The sequence below is a fragment of the Chlorocebus sabaeus genome, chromosome X (genome assembly GCF_047675955.1).
Source record: "Chlorocebus sabaeus isolate Y175 chromosome X, mChlSab1.0.hap1, whole genome shotgun sequence".
Classification (NCBI taxonomy): domain Eukaryota; kingdom Metazoa; phylum Chordata; class Mammalia; order Primates; family Cercopithecidae; genus Chlorocebus; species Chlorocebus sabaeus.
In genome coordinates this window covers 67,663,074-67,676,715 of record NC_132933.1, presented here as the reverse complement: position 1 = coordinate 67,676,715, position 13,642 = coordinate 67,663,074, and the positions used below count along the sequence as shown (strand labels likewise).

The following is a 13,642-nucleotide window of genomic DNA, read 5'->3' as shown; positions in this document are numbered from 1 at the left end:
AATAACTTTTCTTTTAGAATGGCCTTGATATAGCTACAATGTTATAGTCTTGTATACAAAGTTGTTCAAGCTGTTTTCTGAAGGAACATCCATCTCTTCTGAGATTTTTAACAGTTTCAGAGGAATTTTCCCTCTTCCTTCTACTGCTAAGCTTTTAGTTTAATAGATGTTTTCAGCATACTGTATATTTAGTTATGACTGGCCCAGTATCGGTGTCCAAAGTTTGTGCTTTTATATCATCTGGTTGGGATACTGTCACAGTAAGAATGTTTTGTTAGGAATTATCCCATTTCCTTGATCACAAAGTTTTTGCTACTGACACTTGTAATTTAGAGACTTGGTAGGATTGGGTAAGTGCCTGGCCGGGAATTTCATTAAACTGGAAAAGGATATGAGTATAGCAGAATTTTTTTTTCTCATATGACCTCAAAAAAGATGTGAAGGCCAAGAGAAGCCGGAAGATATGATAGGACCAAGAAGAAAGATGAGGTCAAGTTTTCAGTTTCTGTCTCTAAAGTGAAGGGGTTAGATTAGATGACCTCTCAGTTCCCTTCCAGAAATGATATTGCATCATCCGAATCCTGGATGATGAGCCAAGATAAGAAGCCTAGGTCCAGAAAGTGGGTCAGATCTAGGAGGACAATTAGCAGAGACAAGAAATCGAGGCTTGCTGACTGGGAACAAAATCCTAGACCAACGTCAAGGTCACAAAAGGTTGCTATGTAATTATGGGATCTGTGTGATAGGCATAGGGATCAGCAGCAAGAGAGAAGGCTGGTACTGTGCCAAACTCCTTTACATGCAGGAGCTTTCTACAGGTTTCCTGCCCAGAGTAACTCACAATAGTTTTCAACATGTGGGCAAGGCTTGAATCTATGGGACAAAAATAGGAGTGACTGTTTGAAGTAATGGACTAGGGGAGCAGGGAAAAAGTACTTCTAGATAATGACCATCAGAGCAATTATTTTTATCAGGAGTTGAGGAGGAGATCAAAAGGAACACTCCTAGTTCCGGTAAGTGGCAAAGGAAGACCTTGAATTTAGATCTGACTCTAATGTCAGTGCTCTTAACTATTGTATTAGTTACCTGAGGCTGCCATAACAAATTACCACAAATTGGGTTACACAAAACAGTAGCTACTTATTCTCTCATGGTTCTGGAGGCCAGAAGTTTTAAATCAAGGTGTCAGCAGGGTCACGCTCCCTCCCGAGGCTGTAGGGGAAAATCCATTCCTTACCTCTTCCAGCTTCTGATGGCTTTGGTATTCCTTGGCTTATAGCCACATCACTGTGATCTCTGCCTCCCTTTTCATGTCACCTTCCCCTCTATGTCTCCTCTTCTGCCTGTATCTTAACAGATAAGCAAGATCTTTATTTAACTTAATGACATATTTTGTCACATAAGTAATGTTCACAGATCCCAAGAATGAGAGCATGGACATATCTTTTTGAGAACCACCATTCAGCCTACTATAATTCCTATGATGAAATTATTTTCTATTCAGCTTCTTTCGTTCTCAGACATTGACATTTTAGCAGGCACTGTTAATTTCATAACAAATATCCCTTTAATCTTTGCTAACAGAATCCAAATTTTGTTTGAAATATCTAAGCGTGTTCCCTTTTTACAGCCTCCATTGCCACTAGTTCTGGTCAATGAGATTGAAGGGGAAGTGTGATAGTGAGAGGATTTCAGGAAAGTTTTTGCCTTCCTGATAAGACGAGATGGACTTACCCTTTAAGTCCCTGGTCCTTCCACTATATTCAGCAATTCCACTCCTGAGTATATATCAAAAAAAAAAAAAAAAAAAAGAGGAAAACTTACATTCACACAAAAACCTGCACTGTATATAAATAGAAGATTTCTTTGTAACAGCCAAAAACTGGAAAGAAGCCACTTTTCCTTCAACTAGTGAATGGATAAACAAACCATGATACATCCATACAATGTAACACAGCTCAGCAATAAAAGGAATGAGCTATAAATACATGCAACAACCTGAATGGATCCCCAAGGATTATGCTAAGTGAAAAAAAGACAATCCCCAAAGGTTCCATACTGTAACTCCATTTTTATAATACTTTGAAATGACTAAATTTTAGACAAAAAGGACAGATTAGTGGTTGTCAGAGATTGAGTTAGGGAGGTGGGAGAAAAGTAGGTGTGGTTACAAAAGGACAACAAAACGGATCCTTGTAGTGATGAAATTGTTCTGTATCTTGACTGTGGTAGTGGATACATGAACTTACACATATAACATTTTATAGAACAAATACACACACACAACTACAAATAAAACTAGGGAAATTGGAATAACATGAGTGAATTGTGTCAATGTCAATCTGATTGTAATACTGAACTAAAGTTCTACAAGATGTTCCACTGGGGGAAACTGGGCAAATGGTACATGGAATATTTCTGTATTATGTCTTAAAACTGCATGTGAATCCACATTATCTCAGTAAAAATTCAATAAAAATTAAATGTCAAGATGATGATATATTTATGGAATACTAAGGAATACAACAGGAAGAAGTCCCTAAATTTTCCTTAAATATGCAAAGGCAGAAAGACTGCATGGAAGAAATACTTAAGCTAAGTCTTGAAGAATGAGTAGAAGCATTCTGGATAGATGGGGGATGGATGGGCAATAAACCAGGAAGAGGGACCAGCAGGCAAAGAGATATAAGAGAACATGGTGTACTGAGGGAACTGCAAGTAATTCAAGTATGGCTGAAGCACAAAGTTCATATACAAGAAATATCTCTTTTTCTCCAATGTTCTCCTTTAGTAGTAGTCAAAAGAGATTTCTGACATGCAACCCTATGATACACAGGAATCAAAAGGAATCCACAGTCCCTTGTGCTCCAGGAATTAGGAGGGAGCCATCCCCTGTTCCCTTGTCTTGATCTTTATATTACACGAACGAAGAACTGGCCTCATAGCTTTCTGTGTTCCTTGCAGGACCCCCATCTCTCTCTCCCCCAACCCCCACACTCATAGTCTCACAACCATTACCTGCTTTGATATTATTAGAATTATATAATTATGTCCTTTATCTCTGTTTACTTCAGTCAACGAAAGAAGTCTAGAAATCCCAAATTCCTACACTTTATTCCCCATGCAACTCTGCACATTATTTTTTGACCCTATTTCCCATCCTTCCCCATTTCCTGAAACTCTCCTGCAGTGTCTACTAGAACTTACAGTCCATCACCAGAAAAAGTATTTATATCCTCAACCTCTTTTCTAAATATTCCTTTCACCTACTTGCTCTAAGAACTCTAGTTTTCCAATGAAGACACTGCTTCCCCTAAAGCCCAAATGGCAACTGTTTTTTTTCCCATACTCCTCAAATCAATGGTCCTAAAGTTGGGTTAGACAACCTATTTGCACCTCATTACCACTTCCAAGCCATTATCCTTCTGTCTTCCTTAAACGTCCCCCAGCTTTGAATTTCAAGTCATTCAGTCATTTAGTTGTTCATTCATAAAGCAATCATGTATTGAACACTCTACTATATGCCAGTTATTATTCTAAGGGTTAGGGATACAATGATAAAACTGGACAAAATTCCCTGTCCACATGGAGCTTATATTTTACGATTCCTTATAATTAAGTTATACTACTCATTACTAGAGGAGTTTAAATTCTGGCCTAGTGACTGTCATAATACTTGATGATCAATATATATTAATAAATTTTCAGATTTATTGGGTTCTCATTTCCTTGATCTCCTCTCTTCCAGGGAGCTATCTACCACTTTTCCTCAGCCACTCTTATATTCATTCCCTGTCTATAATCTCAATTTTAAGCATTCCACTATCTAATCAGCACCTTTCATCTCTCCATCACACTGCTTTTAGCACCCTGACTTTTATAATTCTTCAACCTTTACAAGATACGCATTCTTTGGACCCTATCAGTTTTTTACAGTTCCTTATCATTCTCATGTCCCCTTTCCCCTCTACCTAATGCAAATTACATAATCATTCCCTGGTATATATGTCCTGAATATTCTTGCCTTTTTCTTGCTTGAGTTCAGGGGCCAAAACCGAAGCCTGCTTAAAGCCAATCCTTTCTCTACTTTAATCTACCTCCATACAGGTGAAGGTGATTTTAAAAAAGCATACAACCACACTTAATGATCTTAGTTAAATTCTTGACCACGAACCTCATCTGTGCTCTTATTGCTACCTAGCAATCATACTAAATCTCTGTAGTCTAGTCATGCTGTTTCTCACTTAGATGTCTATTTCACACCTTCTCTTCCTAAAATCTCTAATATTTCCTGTCTCTCTTCATTCTATCTGATACCCTTACTTACTACTTCACTGAGGAAATTAAAGCAATCCAAACAAAACTTTGAACTGCACAAAAGTATAACTTAAAAGAAAAGAGGAAATGCTTCTCTTTTTACAAGTATTCCTGCTAATTCCAGAAACACCCAATCAATTAATAGATCTAAACAAAAATTATCAAAGGCTGTTAACATCCCAACAAGGGAAACAACTGGACATTATGTGTCTCTTGATAGAAGTATACAACACCATTTATAAAGTATTCTTGCAAACATTAAACCCAGATCTCATCAAGCCTCTGAATGAGGAATTACAGAGAACAGAAGAACATGTTAAAAGTCACCATGGGGATGTAATCAGCAAAATACAGACTGTGGGAGACTCTACAGGACAAACAGTTCAGTTTTATCAAGAAATAAATTGGGTAATGTAGATGAAAAGAGCATCTATAAATTGAAAGTGACATAAGAGACACATCAATCACAATACGTGGTCTTTATGTGGACCACAATTCAAACAAACATTATAAAAAGACAACTGGGGAATTTGGAACATGGACGGGATATATTATAATATTAAGGAATTATTGTTAATATTTTAGGTATGGTGATGTGGTTATAGCTTTTAAAGCACCATTTTCAGAGGCATATAATAAAATACTTAGAGTTGTAATAATATGATACATGGGATTTACTTCAAAATAATCTGGGTAAGGGAAAGAGTGTAGATGGGGCTATAGAACAAAACAATACAGGTCATGAAGAGATAGTTGTTAAAGTTGGGTGATGAGAGCATGGAGGTTCATTAATCTATTGGGTTCATTAATCTATTCTCTCTACTTTCATAAATTTTTGGTACTTCCATAATGATGAATTTCTTAAAGCAGAGATTTTTCTACGAGCATCAGAAGAACTTCCAACTGACATAACTTCAAGAATGCACACATATACTGCCTCTGCTCTTGTCATTATCCATACTCCTAAGTAAGGTCGACTCCTTCATTTGTGCACCAGAACACATACCTTCTCCCTATTCAATGATGCCATTCTAGTAATTCTTTTCTTACCTGCCTTATTAATTTCCCCTTCTCTACTGGATCAGTTCCATTCAGCATAGAAATGTGCTATAATTTCTCAGATTAAAAAAAAAAATGTCTATTGATGTCCCTGTAGTCCCCTCTAGCTATTGCCCAATTTCTCTGCCTCTTTTAGAAGAAGATTTCTCAAAGGAGTTTTCTTGATTTCTAGTTTCCAATTCCATTTATCCCATTCTTTACAGAACTCATTACAGCTAGGCTTTTACACTTACCACTCCACTGAAATTGCTCTTGTCAAGGTCACCAATGACCTCAACGTTGCAAAATCCAATGGTCAATTCTCAGTCCCCATCTTATTTGAACTACCAGTAGCATTCCATGCAGCTGCTCACGTTCTTCTCAAAACACTGTCTTCATTAGTCTTCCAAAACACCATACTCTTCTAGTTTTCCTCCTACCTTATTGTTCTCTTCTTCTCAGTGTTATTTGCTGGTTTATTATTATTTTTATGATTTCTAACAATTCTCCAGAGTTCAGTCCTTCTTTTCTAAATATATGCTCTTTCTTGATGATCTCCAAATTTTGTATTTCTATCCTGGACTTCTCCCCTGAAATCCAACTCCACTTGAATATTTAACAAACATCGTGAACTTAGATCCACAGCTGAACTCACTAAAAATTTGCTCAGCTTTTATAGACTTCCACCTTTCAGATGGCAGCAACTCTATCCTTCCACTTGCTCAGGTTGAAAACTTTGGAGTCATCCCTGACTTTTCTCTTTACCTCTACTCCACATCCAATCTACCAGTGAAATGCTAAATAGAATTTTTCAAGTCACAATGAAAAGGCACTAAACTGAAACAGGAAAGACACTAGATCATTAATCAACTACTCCCAGCAAAGAGAAGTCCAGGACCAGATGCCTTCAACGGGTGAATTCTACCAAACATCTAAAAAAAGAATTAACACCAGTCCTTCTCATACTTTCGAAAATCGGAAGAGGAGGAAATACTTCCAAATTCATTTTATGAGGTTAGCATTACCCTGATACCAGAGACATACAAAGACACTCCAAGAAAAGAAAACTGAAGAGCAATTAATCCTTGATTAACAAAGAGGCAAAAACTCACAACAAAATACTAGCAAATCAAATTCAATAGCATATTAAAAGTATCATACACCACAACTAAGTGGGATTCATCCCTCATATGCAAGGATGGTTCAACATATGCAAATCACTTAATGTAATATAGCACATTAACATAAGTATAAAAACCACATTATAATCTCAATAGAAGCAGGAAAAGCATTTGACAGAATTCAACACCCATTGAGAATTTTTAAAAAACTCAACAAATCAGTTATAGAAGAAATTTACCTTGACATAACCTCATATCTAGAAAACTGTAAAGATTCCACAAAACAATTGTTCAAACTAATAAACTGATTCAGTAAAGTTGTAGGATACAGATTTAACATACAAAAACAGTTGTGTTTATATACAGTAAAAGTGAACTATTCGAAAAGGAAATAATTCCAATTACAATAGCATCTAAAATAATAAAATATTTGAATATAAACTTAAAGTAGGTGAAAGACTTCTAAACTGAAAACTTCAAAACACTAATGAAAAAATTAAAGACATAAATACATAGAAAGGCATCCTATGTTCATGAGTTGGAAAACTTAATATTGTTAAAATATTCATGCTACCCAAAGAGATCTATGAATTCAATACAATCCTTATCAAAATCCCAATGACATTTTTTACACAAATAAAAAATACAATCCTAAAATTCATACGGAACCACAAAAAGAACCCAAAAGGCCAAAACAATCTTGAGAAACGACAAAGCTGGAGGCATTACATTTCCTGACTTCAATATATATTACAAAGCTATAGTAATGAAAACAATATGCGCTGGCATAAAATCAGACATATAGACCAACGGAACAGAATAGATATCGCAGAAATAAAACCGTGCATATACAACCAATTGATCTTCAATAAGGATGCCATGAATACACAATGGGAAAATGATAATCTCTTCAAGAAGAGGTGTTGGGAAAACTAGATATACGCATGCAAAATAATGAAACTGATCATTTCTTTATGTCATACACAAAAATCAACCATAAATGAATTAAAGATTTAAACACAAGGCCTAAAACTGTAAAACTCCTATGAGAAAACATATGAGAAAAGCTTTATGATATTTGTCTTGGCATTTATTTCTTGAATATGAGACAAAAAGCAGAAGCAACAACAAAAGCCAAGATAGACGAGTGGGACTACATCAAACTAAAAAGCTTCTACACAGCACAGGAAACAGTCCACAGAGTGAAATGACAAACTATGGAATGAGAGAAAATATTTCCAAATCTGATAAAGGTTTAATATCTGAAATATATAACAAACTCTTACAAATAAAAAGCAAACAAAACAAAGCAAAAGAACAAAATAATTCAATTAAAAAATAGGCAAAGGACTTGAATAGATATTTCTCCACAGAAGACACACATATAACCAATAAATATATGAAATGATGGTCGATATCCTTAGTTATCAGGAAATGTGTATCAAAACCACAGTAAGAAGTAACATCACATATGTTAGAATGTTTACTATTAAAAAATAAAAACACAACAAATGTTGGCAAGTCTTGTACATTGCTGGTGGGAATGTATATTGGTATGGCCATTATGGAAAAAGTACGAAAGTTCCTTTAAAAACTAAAAGTAGAGCTACCATATAATGCAGCAACCCCACTTCTGGGTATATATCCAAAATAATTGAAATAAGGATCTCAAAGAGATACCTGCACTCCCATGTTCACTGAAACATTATTCATAGTAGCCAAGAGATGGAAACAAGCTACATTTCTACCCACAAATGAATGGATAAAGAAAATGTGGTATATACACACAAAAGAATACTATTCAACCTTGAATACAAAGGACATCCTGCCACTTAGATTAATATGGATGAAGTTGGAGGACATTATGCTAAAAGGAATAAACTACTCACAGAAGGATAAATTTTTCATGATTCCACTTAAAGGCAGTATCTAAAATACTCAAACTCAGGGGGAGGTGGAGTAAGATGGCCAAATAGAAAACTCCAGTAATCATCCTCCCTGTGGGAACACCAAATTCAACAACTACCCACACAAAAAAGTACCTTCATTAGAACCAAAAATCAAGTAAGTGATCACAGTACTAGATTTAACTTCATATCACTGAAAGAGGCACTGAAAAAGGTAGGAAAAGCAGTCTTCAATTTCCAATGCCACTACTCCTCCATGCCAGGGCAGTGGCAGAGTAGTGCAAAGAGAGAACCTGTGTGCTTTTGGGAGGCAGAGTGCAAGGACTGTGAGACTTTGCATTAGAAATCAGTGCTCTCTTGCCACAGTGAAAAGTGACATCCGCCAGAACTCAGCTGGTGCCCAAAGAGGGAATATTTAGACTAGCTCTTGCCAGAAGGCCATCCCAGTACTTGCAACCTGGGTTCCAGAAAGCCTTGCCACTGTGGGCTAAAGTGCTGTGTGGATCTAAATAAACTTGAAAGGCAGTCTAGGCCATAAGGACTGCAATTCCTATGCAAGTACTCCTGCTGTGCTAGGCTCAGAGTTAGTGGACTTGGGAGACATGCAACCTAATGAGACACTAGCTGGGGCAGCCAAGGGAGTGCCTGCACCACCAATCCCACAACCCCAGGCACACAGCTCACAGCTCTGAAAGAAACTCCTTTCTTCTGCTTGAAGAAAGGAGAGAGAAGAGTAAAGAAGACTTTGTCTTGCAACTTGGATACCAGCTCACCCACAGTAGCAGAGAGTACTGAGCCAAATTGTGAGGCCCCCATTACAAACCCTGGCTCCCAGACAACAAATCTAGACACAACCTGGGCCAGAACAGAACTCACAAGTTTAAAGGGAAAAACCCAGTCCTGGCAAGATTAATCATCTGCTGAATAAAGAGCGCTTGGGCCCTGAATGGTACCCAGGCAACACTCAGTGTGGGTTTTGGGTGATACTCAGAGATGTGCTGGCTTAAGGTGGTGAGTGCTGGCTTAATCCAGCACATTCCCAGCTGGTTTGGCTATGGAGAGAGATTCCTTTTGTTTGAGAAAAGAAAAGGAATGTGTAAAGGGGACTTTGCCTTGCAGCATGGCTACCAGTTCAGCCACAGTGAACAAGAGCACCAAGTAAACTCTTGGGATCCCTGAATCCAGGTCTTGGCTCTTGGATGTCATTTCCAGACTTACATTGGGATAGAGAAAAGTCCACTATCCTGTAGGGAGAGTCCCAGGCCTGGCAGAATTCACCACAACAGCATGAATAGCCCTTGGGCCTTGAGTGAACATTGGCGTTATCTAGGCAGTGCTCGCCATGGTTCTGGGATATTTGTGGCCATAGGAAGCAACTCCTCTGCTTGTGAAAAGAAAAAGGAAGAGTGTAAAGGACTTTGACTTGTGGCTTGGGTCCCAGCTCAGCCACACTAAAATACAGCACCAGGTACATTTCTAAGGTTTCTAACTCCAGGGCCTGGTTCCTGGATGACATCTCTGGACCTACCTGTGGACAGGGGAAACTTGCGATCCTGAAGGGAAAAACACAAACCTGGCTGGCTTCACAACATTCAGATTGTAGAGCCATAGGGCCTTGAGTAAATATAGGCAGTAGTCAGGTAGTGGTTACCGCAGGCCTTAAGTGAGACCTCCTTAACCTATTGGCTTTAGGTTTGATCCAGCACAGTGTCAGTGGTGGTGGCCACAGGGTTGCTTGTGTCACCCTTCCCTCAGCTCCAGGCAGCTCAGTACAGAGAGACAGATTCCATTTATTTGGGAGAAAGTACGGGAAGAGAAAAAGAATCTCTGCCTGGTAATCCAGAGAATTCTTCCAGATCTTAACCAAAACAACCAAGTCAGTAGAACCACAGTGTTAGTGGTCTTGGGGTATCTCCTAATGAAGATATGACTGCAGTGAACAAAAACTTAGAACACTGCAGTCCCTTCAAATACCTGGAAAGCCTTCCCAAGAAGAAAGGCTTCAAACAAGCCCAGACTGTGAAGATTACAAGAAATACTTAACTCTTCAGTGTCCACACACCAATGAACATTCACAAACATCCACCTAGGAAAACACGACCTCACCAAACAAACTAAACAAGGCATGAGTGACCAATCCCAGAGTGACAGAGATATGTGACCTTTCAGACAAATAATTCAAAATAGCTGTGTTGAGGAAACTCAAAGAAATTCAAGATAACACAAAGAAGGAATTCAGACTCCTATCAGATAAATTTAACAAAGAGGTTGAAATAATTAAAAAGAACGAAGCAGAAACTCTGGAATCCAAAAATGTGATGGACATGCAGAAGAATGCATCACTTTCTTAACTGCATAATTGATCAAGCAGAAAAAAGAATTATTGAACTTTGAGATAGGTCATTTGAAAATACTCAGGGAGAAGAGACAAAAACAAAAGGAATAAAATTAATAAAACATGCATACAAGATCTAGAAAATAGCCTCAATAAGGGCAAATCTAAGACTTATTGGTCTTAAAGAGGAGGTAGAGAGATAGAGATCAGGATAGACAGCTTGTTCAAAGGGATAATAACAGAGAACGTACCAAACTTAGAGAAAGATGCCAATATTCAAGTACAAGGAGGTTATAAAACACCAAGCAAATGTAACCTAAATGACACTACCTTAAAATATCTAATAATCAAATTTCCAAAGGTCAAGGATAAAGAAAGGATACTAAACACAGCAAGATAAAATAAATGAACATGCAAAAACACTACAATATGTCTGTCAGAAGACTTTTCAGTGGAAACTTTACAGGCCAGGAGAGAGTGGCATGACATATTTAAAGTGCTGAAGGAAAAAAAAAAAAACCTTTTACCCTGGAATAGCATACCCAGTGATATTATACTTTGAACATGAAAGAAAAATAAAGACTTTCCAGACCAACAAAAGCTGAGGGATTTCAGCAACGCCAGGTCTGTCCTACAAGAAATGCTAAAAGCAGTTCATCAGTCTGAAAGAAAAGGGTGTTAGTGAGTGATAAGAAATCACCTGAAGGTACAAAATTCACTGATAGTGGTAAATACACAGAAAAGCACAGAATATTATAGCACTGTAATTATGAATGTATAAACTACTCATATCTTAAATAGAAAGACTAAAAGATAAATTGATCAAAAATAATAACTACAACTTTTCAACACATAAGACAGTACATTAGGACATAAATAGAAATGACAAAAAGTTAAAATGGGACACAAAGTTAAAGTGTACTTTTCATTAGTTTTCTTTTCGTTTATTAGTTTGTTTATGCAATTAGTATTAGGCTGCCTTCAGTTTAAAGTAATGGATTACAAGACATTCTTTGCAAGCCTCATGTTAACTTCAAATCAAAAAACACACTACAGATTTATAAAAACTAAAAAGCAAGAAACTAAATCATGCTACCAGAAAAACAAAACAAAACAAAACAACCAGAAAACAAAAAATAAAATGGCAGGAGTAAATCCTTACATATTAATAATGACACTGAATGTAAATAGACTTAACTCTCCAATGGAAAGACATAGAATGGCTGAATAGATTAAAAAAAAGAAGACCCAACAATCTGCTGCTTATAAGAATCACACTTCACCCATAAAGACGCACATAGACTGAAAATAAAGGGATGAAAAAATACGTTCCATGCAAATAAAACCGAAAAAGAGCAAGAGTAAGTAGACTTACTTGAGACAAAATAGATTTTAAGACAAAAACTATAAAAAGAAACAAAGAAGGTTTCATAATGATAAAAGCGTCAATTCAGAAAGAGGTTATAACAATTATATGTGCAACCAACACTAGAGCACCCAGATACACAAAGTAAATATTATTGTTGCTAAGAGAGAGACACACCACAATAAAGTAATAGATGGAGACCTCCCATTTTAGCATGAGACAGATCATCCGTACAGAAAATCAACAAAGAAACATAATAATACTTAATCTGCACTATCGACCAAATGAACCTAATAGATATTTACAGAACACTTCATCCAAAAGTTACAGAATACACATTTTTCTCCTTAGCACATGAATTTTTCTCCAAGATAAGACAATATAAGTCTTAAGAAATTTAAAAAAGTAAAATTACATCAAGTATCTTTTCTGACCACAATAGAATAAAACTAGAAATTAATTACAATAATTCTGGAAACTATACAAACAGGCAGAAATGAAACAACATGCTTCTGAATGATCAGTGGGGCAATGAAGAAATGAAGAAGGAAGCTGAAAAATGTATTGAAACAAATGAAAATGGAAACACAACATACTAAAATCTATGGGATATAGCCAAAGCAGTACTAAAAGGAAATTGTATAGCTATAAGCACCTACATCAAAAAAGTAGAAGAACTTTAAATAAACAACCTAATGATGCAATTTAAAGAACTACTAAAGCAAAAACAAACCAAACCCGAAAATAGTAGAAAAAATAATAATAAAGATCAGAGCAGAAATAAATGAAATTTAAACAAAAATACAATAAAAAGATTGATGAAATAAGAAGTTGGTTTTTAAAACAGATTTTAAAAATAGACCAACTTTTAGCCAGACTAATGAAGATAAAAAGAGAGAAGACACAAATAAATAAAATTAGAGATGAAAAACAAGACATTACCACTAATTCCACAGGAATTAAAAGAATCATTAGAGACTACTATGGGCAACTATATACTAATAAATTGGAAAACCTAGAAGAAATTGATAAATTCCTACACACGTAAAACCTACCAAGATTGAACCATGAAGAAATTCAAAAGCTGAACAAACCAGTAACAAGTAACGAGATTGAAGCTGTAATAAAGTCTCCAGTAACAAAAATTCTGGGACTCGATGGCTTCACTGATGAACTTTACCAAACATTTAAGGAATTAATACCAATCCTATTCAAACTATTCTGAAAAATAGAGGAAGAGGAGGGAATGAATGCTTCTGAACTCCTTCTATGAAACCAATATTACCATGATGCAAAAACCAAAGACATATCAGAAAAGTAACGCTACAGGTTAATATTCCTAATGAAAATTGATGCAAAAATCCTCAAAATTCTAGTAAACTGAATTCAGCAACACATTAAAAATATTATTCTTCATGAACCAAGTGAGGTTATCCCAGGAATGTAATTATGGTTCAACACATAAAAATCAATCGATGTGATACATCATACTAACAAAATGTAGGACAAAAAACATATGATGATTTCAATTGATGCTGAATAGGCATTTGATAAAGCT

At 36.3% G+C, this 13,642-nt stretch overlaps 1 long non-coding RNA gene across 3 annotated transcripts in view; it reads right to left on the bottom strand.

Moving 5' to 3' along the window:
- LOC119621114 (uncharacterized) overlaps window positions 1-13,642 on the bottom strand; it is a 57,554-nt gene that overhangs the window by 35,818 nt on the left and 8,094 nt on the right. For all 3 annotated transcript variants that reach the window (XR_012091937.1, XR_005237629.2, XR_005237630.2), the window contains one exon: window positions 1,238-1,349. This is a non-coding gene — a long non-coding RNA (uncharacterized lncRNA). The remainder of the gene's footprint in view (window positions 1-1,237; window positions 1,350-13,642) is intronic.